This window comes from Ambystoma mexicanum, chromosome 1p (assembly GCF_040938575.1).
Source record: "Ambystoma mexicanum isolate Mex_15411 chromosome 1p, UKY_AmexF1_1, whole genome shotgun sequence".
Classification (NCBI taxonomy): domain Eukaryota; kingdom Metazoa; phylum Chordata; class Amphibia; order Caudata; family Ambystomatidae; genus Ambystoma; species Ambystoma mexicanum.
The window spans coordinates 1,014,492,189-1,014,504,114 of NC_090921.1; the positions used below are offsets into that span (position 1 = coordinate 1,014,492,189).

Sequence of the window (11,926 nt, forward strand, 5' to 3'; positions counted from 1 at the left end):
TCACAAGGACGTGACGTCAGCAGGGTTTAAATGGATTGTTTCAAGATGGCAGCAAAGCACACACACAGAATACTGCCGCAGACTTGGAACAATCCATGCAGAATCTTTTTTTAAAAGATAAGGGAATAACTTTAGACCCCCTGTGCCTCATCCACCATTTAAGTAGGAGTAACCCTAAATTATAATGCATGTATTATAGGTGACCACACCTCTTAAAGAACTTACTAAGAAGCAAAAAGACAAGGACATAAAATATCATCATTTAGGATGGAATTCCTTCCCGCACACAGCAACTGAATATAGGCAAATATGAGAATACTGTATTAGTAATCAAGTCTAATACAGACTAAGGAAGGCCATACAGCTGCCCAATGGCCATTTTTTGTTTTACAGGAATGGAATCTATACAATGACAAACTGCTATGGATTAGGAGGCAAGAAGTGAATGACAATACTATTGGTCATATTGAACAGAACGAAAAGGAATTTAAATGTATCACCTCTGATACAACAAAGTAAAATTGAGTATTTATAAAAGGTGGTTATTAACAGATTGAGAATGGGAACACTGCATATGAATATGACAAAACAGTAGAGCTATAAAAAAGTAAGATATGTTGCTCGGCATTAGACGTCTCCTGCGCTACAAGAGGTGGGCTTAGCGCACCATCAATTTAATAGTGAAACGTGGGGGCAGGACCTACAATAATTTATAAATCTAGTATTCAAATTCACATTGGACTATCCATAATAGGACACACTTTGTTGCATACTATAAATGTATTTTTTAGGATTCAGTAACCCAAAAAAGCACTGACAAAAGGGAAAAGTGCAAAATATACATAATGATAGGTTGCTAATTTCCCCAACTCAGACACTTAGTTCTTGTTTCTTTCCACTCTCTTTCACAGTTGTAATTCCTAACTAGAATGTTTAAATGTATCTGAAACAGTTTATGTAAATAACATGCTTAACATTTTGGTACAGATCAGGAATTGATCAACACAAAGACATAGGGAATTTCAAGCTACTGTTTTGTAAATATAATGTAAATACTTTGCGCAGTGACTTGGTACAGATGAAGAATGTACTATTAACCCTAGAGGAAGCCAGAGAATTGTACAACAAAAGGTTGTTGGGTGGCTAAATCATATAACCTCGTGCACTATCTGAATATGATGTGATATTCTAAGAATATCACATAAGATTAAATCAATTGACTTGGTGGATTACAGAATCTGGTGTTTCTTTAAATATTGATTTATTTATTTAGCACAGAGTGCTCAACTGTGGGGAGCCACTCTTGTTTATACTCTTACATTTTTGACTGGTAGATGTTACAGTCTTTTGCCGACCTGTTGCACAGTGTCACTCTCACAGACACGCATATACATGAGTCGATTCTGATTTATTCAAAGTAGGGTTGGCACTGTGTCACATAACACCCACACATTTGCCTCACTTTGAACAAACCCACCATAGCATTTTTCCTTCATAAGGGTGTAATAAAGATGCAAGTTCAACATGGTATAAAGGAACGCACTTATCAGCTGCGAGAGTAGCACTGTAAAAGGGTGGGGGCTCTTTCTGATAACTGGGAAATAAAATCCTTAATAAAATGAATCCATAAATACAGGGGCACAGATAAGTATAATCAAACTTAGCGGTAGAACAAAACGCTGTAAATAGGCCCTAAAAGCTTGGTTTTGCTTTAAACGTGCGTTAGCATTTTGTGCGAGGCAAAGGCCTCTGTGGCTGGTGATTTAGCGCAGAGTCTGCACAATGGTTGCTATTTTTTGAGGTCACAGATTAGAGCTCATAGGTTCCTCCAACGAATAAGTAATACATTGCCATTTTATAATTCAAAATCATTTATGAAATACGATTTTCTAATGGAGCCGAAAAGAACCACATTGGTTTCAAATTGCCCCATAGAACACTTTCCATGGGAAAAGGCTTAGAATGTCCCCGATATGCAACATTTGTATAGCAGTATGTCCGTGGTTCAAGGCTCTGGTGGCGTTGAGCCATTCTCATGAGAATCAGGATGAGGCGACTGAGGCAGTTGATTAAAGTTCTGCTGATCGTCTTAAGTGTTTCAATTACTTAACTTTGTGCTGTGAGAATTGGGGGTGGATTGTGACGTCACGAGCTGCGATTGAGAGCAGTGTGGGAAGGTTTGTGGACCCAATTATTGATCGCAATGTATGCTTTTCTATAAGAGTTCAAAGTGCGAAGTCCAATAAGATTTGTGTGGGGAGATTTTTTCATGTCACACAATCACAAATATTAATTACTTCCATTGTATACAAATTCTAACCTTAGGGATGTTTCTTTGGCAGTGCCTTTTCGTAGCAGTTCTGTTCCGTGGTCTGTTTGAATTTGCTGTCCCAGCTGCGTCTGGGGAGCTGAATAAAACTGCATTACCTCTTGCACCGGCATACACTCCTTTTTGACTACTTTTGTAATATTTTGGTGAGTTTTGCGAGGTGACCCCCGATACAAGAGCGTGAAATGCACCACTTAGTTGATTCCTTTTTTGGAATTCAAGACAAAAAAGGATCCAGCAGGAACTCTGTTGGGGATGATGTCTACTTCAAAGTCCACTGCCATAGAGGTGAAAACAGAAGGCTCCAAGGAAGAAGAAAGCTCTTAACCCTCCACACCACAAGGGCAGCTTTCATGCAGGCAAAGGCCTACTGCAACCGAGGCACTGGTACCCAAGACCCTGTGCCTGTAGGTGACAGAAACAGTGCAAGGACCCTATACAAGCCTTCCAGGTTGGGAACGGCAGAAAAAAAGGACTCAACTTTTCTCATGAGATTTCTCTCAGCAAACACAAAACCAAGGAAGCGACATCTGGTTCTCCCTACATCTAGGGTGACCAGATGTCCCGGTTTTGCAGGGACAGTCCCGGAATTAGGCGTTCTGGCCCCCCACCCCCATACTGAAGGTGTTAATTTAAAAAACACATTTTGGTTTTGGGAAAGGGAGGGTCCCTGCCCCGGTTTTTGGATAAAGGGAAGGTTACCAGTATGAAATGGTTGAATATTGATGGTGGACAGCAATTATAAACCAAGCAAACATCAGAATAATTAACCTTTACATTGCGTCCATCTGACATCCTAGGTTGGGTTTGAACACCCAACTTTTCACTTCATTACCCGTTTGAGTCACACAGACTGGCTGGGAAGCCAAATGGCTAGGAGAGCAATCGGAGCAAAAGCTCCTTAATCAATGACATGGTTACATTAAAAATCAAAACAGCACAGGATAGTAGTTCCATCCTGTAAATATTTCATGCACATACGGGAGGGGGTGTGGGGGGCAAGAGGGTCTTCCTTGGTAGTCCTTTTATGTTTGTGGCCGCCCCTGTTTTTTTATTTTGAACATCTGGTCACCCTACCTACATCTCAGATGCACCTAGATGTCATTTTAGTCTCTGAAACTAGAAACGGTGAGAGGGAGGTGCTGATAATAGAGCAGGTGAGGGTATAGGTGTTGATACTAGATCAGGGAGCAAGTAGGCGGTTATATTAGATGGGGGAACGCGCCAGGTTAGGTTATATACTAGAGGGTTGGTAGGTGCCGAATCCGATACTGGGGGGTGGGGGCGAGGGGTAGGTACTGGCAGTGCATGGAAGGGAATATGCAGTGATGATTAAGGTATGGGGTAAGCCGGTACCGAAGGGAGAACAGGGGCGGATTTTTAAGAGTGAATGATACTTATGCCAAAGTGAGGCAAAAGTGATGATGCCAGGCGGCAGGTGTTTCAATTGAAAGAATCATGTTGATGTGCGGATGTAGGTCCTAACGTTGGTAGAAGTAAAGGACGATGAAGCTGGTGATGGGTTCTCGAGTGACCAGATGATGATGCCGCTGGGGTGTGAGGATGCACGGGTGAGCTAATGTTATGGAGTTGGCAGGTGGCGATGCTGTGGGAAGGATGGGATAGTGGTGTAGGGTCCAATGCTGGGCGTGGGTGCTTCAGGGGTAGTGGGCAGGTGCTCATCGCACATATATTTGCTGGAAGCAGATGTTGAAGGAACCAGAGCAAGTTAATAAATGCTTCTAAGCTATTGGAAGCCTAATGAAGGGCCGCTGATCCTCACCTCCCTCGACAGTTTTATGTCCCGGCCTCGATTTCCAAGTCGAGTTCTGTCTTTAGGTTCCAACTCCGGAAGGCCGGTTTCTTTCTCCACCCAGTGCCCATCCCCCGGTGGTAGGACTAGTTCCCATCCGAGAAACGGACCATAGCAACAGCCCGCCCACTATTCTTCACGTGACTCCTTGCGTCATCATTGTGATTTGCGGAAGCGGAAGGTAGTGTCTAGTTCCCATACGAGAAACAGACTGTAACAACGGCCCGCCCACTCTTCCTCACGTGACTTTCTACGTCATTATTGTGATTTTTCCTGAGCATTGAAGCGGATTCGTTTTCCGAGCACTTTCAGTGCTGACTGCTGAGCGGGAAGGTTCTGGCTTTCGGTACAAATGGGCATTTTCTACTGATATGGAACGTTTCTGCAAGAGCCTGCAGCAACCGACTTCGGCTTGTTCCTGGTCCTTTTTCTGAGGAGAACCGGTGTTGTATGCTATCCTGCCTCCCAAGGTAGATTGTGGGAGGCAGTGTTCGGCAATCTTCGGAGTCACGCCCACTTGATGGCTACAGCCATACATGCAGCCCGAAATGAAAAGCTAATGTCATAGCCCGCCCTCCTACATTTCTGTTCCAGGGATTGGCCAGTGATCTGCGTAGCTCCACCCCTGTCCTTGAGTGCCCGTGTCCATCATTTAAGCAGTTCTCATATTTTATTCTTTTTTAGTGGCCGCAGTGTTGCCATGTCCGCTTATTATATTATAAGTGACTTTGGGCTTGTTTTTGCCCAAAGTCGCTTATAATATTAGCAGGTTGCTTGTCGCGGTTTTTGTCCGCGTTTTTCCTTAATTGTGTGCTTATTGTTCCGCTTGTTTGCCAGTCTGTCTGACTTGGCCCCATTTACAAAAAAAAAATGAATATGAAAGGCGAACATGCCGTCTTGCCTTAAGCTGTTATGCACACGCTGTGAGGCTCGGGCTGATTGCCTTCCTGATGTGAACCTGCAAGTACTCCTTTCTTTTGCATTGATGGGCTCTTTCAATATGAGGGACCCTTTGAAGACGCATTACCTAGCCAAGAGGTAAACACGGGGTATTTACAGCAACATGTAGTTTAGTCATGATGGAAACAAGCATAGACAATGACAATAGTTTAGGGTTTTGTGTAGGCATGAGAAAGGCCCTTGGTAGGCACTGCTATCTTTAGTTGTATGAACGGCAAAATGGTGCAAGTACCAGGGCATCTAATGGCAGTGCCTGGCAAATGCCTGATAAGTTTGCAAAAGCCAAAAACTTTTAACATGACTAACTGAAGGACAAACGAGCGAGCGCTTCAGGCTGTAGAAAAAAATGCCTTTTCGTGTAGTGGCCGGGGCTGCCAGGGGAGATTACTGGGCCCCGGCAGGGCCCCGCCTCAAAACGAAATTTCAGAGCCTGCCGGGGCTCAGCCCCGGCAGGCCCCGGCCCACTTAAAGCCCTGGGGTTGGGGATTAGCATGGCAATGAACAGTCAATGGGTGGGCTAGTGATTTACTAGAGGAGTAAGTCATGAGGGAGCCAATGACCAGAGGGGTGATGGACTATATGAACCAAGGACCAGATGACAGCAATCAACCAGGTTTCCCAATACCAGAAGGACGACAGTAGGGGGGCCATGTCACGCTTGTCGCCATGAGCTAGTCCTGGATTTTCCCTTTGCATACTGGTCCTTGTAGGCCCATACTTATAATGGGAAGAAATAAAATACCAGTCCTAGCATTTAATAGGAAATGCCTGGACTGGCTCAGTGTCATGAAGTACATGGGGCTACTTGGCAGGTACCTGCAATGGAGCCAAGGACCAGAGGTGAGCGACGAATCAAGCACCAGAGCAGCCAAGGATCCAAAAAGCCAATAATGTTGCTTTTATAAGTCGCACACATACAACACATTAAAATAGACACCAATTGTTAGAAAATAACAATTTTAATAAATGCTTTTTGTTAACATATGTTTGAGCTCTCTGTATGTATTCTTTGCGTTATAGTTATTTTTCAACTTCTGAGACCTTTCCACCTTATTTTAGAGGTGCTTGTGTTTTTGCAGCTTATTTGGTTGGGAGTCAGCTTGTTTTGGGCTTGTTTTAAAGGAACATTCAGCTTATTTTTTCCTTCTGACCTGGCAACACTGAGCGGCTGTGGAGAGAGGAAGGGGAGACTGGGAAAGAGGGGGTTTGAAGAAATTAAGTCGCATGGAGTAGAACCGAGCTCTACACTGCGGGGCTGTGGTGGGAATACAGGAGCTCGAGGCACACACGGGACTGAGCAGGAACAAAGGAGGGACCCTTCTGCACCAACACAACGAAAGCACAGTATTTGAAAGGCTACCGAGCAGGGGAGTTGCTAGGTCTGGAAAAGACCCGGGGCTAAGCTGATGTCGGAACTGTTGGGACTGGGGGCTAGCTAGTCTTTTGGCTGTAGCTCCTGCGATTCTATCCGGGGCTACAACCAAAAGACCAGGGGCTATAGCCCCCTTAACACCCCCCCCTAGCAACGCCCCTGCCACCGAGGATTACAAAAGCCCTGTACAGTGGTTTAATTGCTGGGATCAAAAAATAATAAAAATCACATAAATGAAAAACATTTTGACTTTTCTGTTTCATGACACCAACGTAACATTGTTTACTCCCCCATGTACGTAGACACATTAACACGGAAGAATGCCATATTAAGGGAGGGCTAATCACTATATTGCTGAAACGAAGCACCTGAATGTTTTATGGAAATGCTTAACTCAAGGTGGTCTGTTTTGGGGGCTTCGTGCATGGACAACATTGTGTGATGAATGTCAACTTAACTATTTCATAACTTATGTGTTTTATCACTGTTCTATAGCCAAAACATTAATGTAAATAAATATTATACCAAGCAAAAGGAGTGTTTAGCGAACAATGGTTTCACACCTGTCTGCATCAGGCGTGTCTGTAAATAAGTGAACACAAGGTAGGCTGCAGTCTTGTGGCAGGATGGATGCCATACTCCCACTTGTCATGAATCCTCCTTGCATGTTAATTCCACTCTCTTTATCACGCTGAATGGTCATCATGGTTTCCACAGTTATGTTGCCTGTTTGAAAACCATTATAACGCACTTCAGCAGGGCAGTTTCTAATCCATTTGGTGCCCAGAGCGAAACACTAGGAATACACCCCCTCACATCCCATCCCGCACCCCAGCCCCACCGCACCCAATGCGCCATCCCCACCGCACCCCGCGCCCCAGCCCCACCGCACCCCAGCCCCACCGCACCCCGCGCCCCAGCCCCACTGCATCGCACCGCACCCCACTCCCAAACTACACCATTAAGGGACTCCTACCCAAAGTCAAACAGTCCGTTACACAAGGAATGAATTGCCATTTGCAACAGTGGGCCACTTTTTAATTGGTGCCCAAGACAATTGTATGCTCTAGTCCCACTTAGGCTGCAGATAATGAGGACTGGGCACACCAAGAGAACATGAATATGGCACAGGATGCAGTATATGCAACCATCAAAGAACACAAGATGCTGAAGGGGGTTTGGAGGCAACCTAAGCCAAAAGGGCAATGACAAGGAGACACCCGAACACAATAAACAATCACTTTAAAATTCTTTCAATGGGAATCAAGTGTATGCTTTGATACAGTAAAGTCTGACTGTTGACTTGTTATAAGGAGACATGGAACCGGATTATTTATTTATTCATGCAATGTTTGTCGGGTACCTATTTATTTATGCAATGTTTGTCGGATACAGGTATCCGACAAACATTGCATAAATAAATAATCTGTGTACATGTACCCGACAAACATTGCATGAATAAATAAATGAACCGGGTCATGGCTTAAAGAATATTTACTCAGCAACACTGATCAAAACTATTATCAGCATAATGAAGTAACTCATCACCAGTGCCATGGAAGTGGTTTAAAGTGGAATTGTTATAAAGTTTGGCAAAGAAGCAGCATGAAAGAAATAGCGCCGCTTTAAACTATTATTTTGGGAGAGGCAAAGCTGCCTACAGTACATGCCCACGCCCCACACTACCTCCCCTCCCATCACAATGTCAGCACGAAACCATTCAGTGACTAATGGCCCACCATTAGCAGTTTCCTGCCTGCATTGTGATGGGAGGAGCTGGTTTTAGCTGCAGGGGGACCTGAAGTGTTTTAATTGTTGTATTTATGCCCCCCCCAAGTGGCGCTAAAGTGGTCGGAGGAAGCCTCTGACTTCTGTAATGTTACGTAGTACTTGTGACATTACAGTCGGAAGGGGCAGCGCCAGTACCTGACCCACAGAACTTTCCCCATGGCAATGCGCCGCCCCACAAACTGGGGAATTTTATCCCCTCCAGAGGTTTTTCCCCATTCCAGGAACCCGGATCCGGTACCCGGTATGGCGTAGGCATGCCGCTAAAAGCGGCATGGCTACCTCCATACTCGTAATGAGGCCCATGTCTTAATCCACTTAATCATATGAGATTGAAATACACCAGTTAAGGTCTAGGAGAGTTCTAACAAAACAGATAGGTCTTCACGGCCTTCTGGAATGCCGGAAAGGTTTTAATCTCACAGTTTTCTCTGGGTAGTTTATTCCATGCTCTTGGACCGTAGACGCCGAATCTGTGGTCCCCTTTGCTCATATACCCGGTGTGGTGTATATGAAGCAGATTTTGATCTTCTGAGCGCAGTTGTCAGGTAGGAACATGTCTCCTGATTTTATCTGATAGATATCTTGTTCCTGTCTTGTTAACACACCTATAAACCAAGCAGAGTACCTTAAACTCAATTATCTCCTTTACTGCCAGCCAATGTAGGGCTCTTCTTAAGTTAGAGGTTGGAGCTGATTTTTTACCTATACGCCAGCCTAACCGCTGCATTTTGGGCCACCTGCAGTCTTCGCAACTGATAGACTGGTATACCCGACAGCAATACATTTCCATAGTCTAACCTCGAGTTGACCAGAGTGCCAATGACTACCGCTCTGTCCTCATTCGCAATGAATGGTAGGATATGTTTCAATAGGCGTAGTGAGTGGAAAGCTGCTTGTACCTTCGCACTAACTTGAGCTCCACTTCCCATGTTATCCTCCCAGACACAGCCTACATTTTTTATTTTCTTGGAGAAATTCAGCTGTGTCCCCAGGAAACATAGGGAGTGTAAATGCTCCCTCTGCAGATTGTGCTTTGAAGCGAATAGAGTCTTTTCTCTTTTGCTGACATTCAGCAGTAGCTGGATCGCACACATCCAAGCCTGTATTTCTTGTAGGCACCGGTCAACTATTTCGTACTTCTCCTCTAGATTCTGTATCCTCAAGAACACCTGCGTATGAGTGAAACTGTATGCCGTGCTTCCTCAGAATGTCCATGAGTAGTTTAACATATAAATTAAAAAGCAGTGGGGAGAGGGATGTCATGAACCATCAGACATGCCCCTTCTGGACCTCCTGGTCCTTGACGCGTCGGGGCTTACACTCTGTACTACTTCCAACATGGCCGTACACACAGAACGCTGCTTACCAGTCTTCACGTCCGAGGCAGCATGTTCTATAAAATGGCCATGCCCCCGCGGCCCGCGCGTCTCAACGCTGCTGTTGCTGTGGCTAGACGTGTGCTCTGAAGTTCGCCTTGCGGAATTCTGTAGTTTCCTGATTCCTAGACCCTCCGCTTTCCCTTCTATCCTCCCTCCTCCTATTTAGCCTTCTTCCCGGATTCCGTGCACCCGCCTCCGAGTGCACTTCTCCTTTCCTGGTCTTCCTGGAGTTTCCTCATTTTTTCCCGGACATTAAAGCTGAACGAACACTGGAAGCCGAAGACGGCAGAGCAGGCTTGTACAAGACCCGATCCGTACGGAAGAAAACTCCTCTGGATTCCATCAAGCAGCGAAAGCAGGTGAGAAAGGGGGAAACCTGTGACAAGGGACGATCCCTGCAGGACTCCACAGCTTTGTAATCCTGAATCTAACAAGAAATCTCCAAATCCTACTCTTTGTTCTCTTCTAGAGAGAAAAGATTCAAACCATTGAAGAGCTTGTTTCCCTACTCCACCCACTTCTCTCAGACGTTTCAGAAGGGTCCCATGGACAACCGTATCAAAGACGGCGGACAGGTCCAACATGACCAACAGGGACACGCCCCCCTGATCCGCCGTCTCCAATAGATAGTCCCAGACCGTCAGCAACGCCATCTCCATCCCAAAACCTGGTCGGAAGCCGGATTGCAGTGGATTGCAGATTCTCCTGATCCAGATGTTCCTGCAGCTGAGCTGTCACAATGTTTTCCAGAATTTTCGATGGCCATGACAATCCTGCCATTGGCCTGTAATTCTGGAAATTCTTAGGGTCTAAATTTGTTTTTTTTTAGCAGTGGCGTGACCACAGATTTCTTCAGAATACTATATCGGTACTACCCCTGATGTAAGAGATTTGTTAACAAATTTTGTGATAAATGGGGTAATATCTGGAGCTATTAGTTTAGCTACTGAAGATAGAATAACGAAGAGTACATCATTAGTAGCCTTCAACGCGGAGAGCAAGGTGCAGACCCTTTCCTCAGATACTTTAGTAAACATAAATAGCTTCTGATCCGCCCCAGTGTCTTCATCATGAGATATGCATTCTGGGCTAATCTCCTCTGTTACTTCCAGATCCTCTTGGGGATGTAATGGTTTAATTTCCATAATCTTTCCTTGTATTAGCTCTATTTTATTTATAAAGTAATTATTAAAAGCATCCGCCTGTGCTTGTGATGATTCAGGTGTTGCTGACACACACCCAGGATTTGCTAACTGGGAAATAGCAGCGTACAATTCCTGTGGCCGTTTCATGACTTTGTCAATTTTCCCTGTTATAAATTTAGCTTTGGCATCAAAAATGGCTTTTCCATATTCTCTTCAGGCGCTCTTGACCTGTTCTAAAATGCTCTCTGTACGATGTCTTCTCCATTTTTTTTCTCGAAAGATCTCACCTGTACCCTTTTCTTGGCCAAATCTGGCGAAAACCAGGGTTACATGGCTTTGTTTTGTTGGAGAGGGGCCTGTACATTAAATAGCATAGCCATGATTTACATGCCTTTATTGAAGAACTCCTCACATGGAAGAGCCTCTTCAATCTGTGCCAAAGCATGTTTCAGAGTTTCCCCTGAGATTTTCAATAAATCTTTCAGCTTGTGGAACTCCCCCATCCAATTTTCCGTGTGCACTTCCAGAGTTTTCTTATGCATTCTCAGTTCAAATACTATGGCATAGTGGTCTGTCCATGATATTGCGATTGTCTCAACATAACAAATTATCTTCCCTCGATATAGCAGGACATCAAGACAATGGTCCTGGCAATGTGAGGGGGATGATGCTAAAAGTTCCAAAGCATGGGCTTCCAGGGTCTCCTTTAATTATCTCCCATCCCCAGATGTCACCTCCTCAGCCCATATATTGAAATCCCCCAAACATAACAGCTTGTCATGCTTATTCCCCGTGTCTGCCAGAAAGAATTCTAATTTCTCCAGGAAAGCCTGTGCTGGGCCAGGAGGTCGATAACCAAAGAGAATTTTTATAGTTTTATTTGGAGAACACTGAATAGAAGCATGCCCCATCTGACTTGATGGTCCGCACCGTGGCAGTCTTCAGTGTCAACAGCCATTGCACCTTGCCCAGCATGGCCACTATCCTCTCTTCCAAGGGGGCGGTCAGACAGGAGACCAAGTTGAGCCTGGCCCCCAGAAATAGCACGTTCTGCGATAGTATCAAGCAGGAATTTGGATAGTTGACGGAGAACCCCAGATCTGTCAGCAGCTGGACGGTCCTCTCCGTGTGTTGAAC

General features: G+C 44.9%; 1 protein-coding gene across 7 annotated transcripts in view; it reads right to left on the reverse strand.

Moving 5' to 3' along the window:
- Positions 1-4,591, reverse strand: part of GFOD2 (Gfo/Idh/MocA-like oxidoreductase domain containing 2) — a 233,597-nt gene extending 229,006 nt beyond the window's left edge. For 3 of the 7 annotated variants that reach the window (XM_069655236.1, XM_069655208.1, XM_069655200.1), the window contains exon 1: positions 4,113-4,591. The gene's annotated coding sequence lies outside the window, so the exon portion shown is untranslated. Of the gene's footprint in view, positions 1-2,320; positions 2,409-4,112 lie in introns of all 7 variants that reach the window. The other 4 variants (XM_069655218.1, XM_069655227.1, XM_069655185.1 and 1 more) reach the window with 2 other exon arrangements.
- Between the last annotated feature and the right edge of the window lie 7,335 nt (positions 4,592-11,926).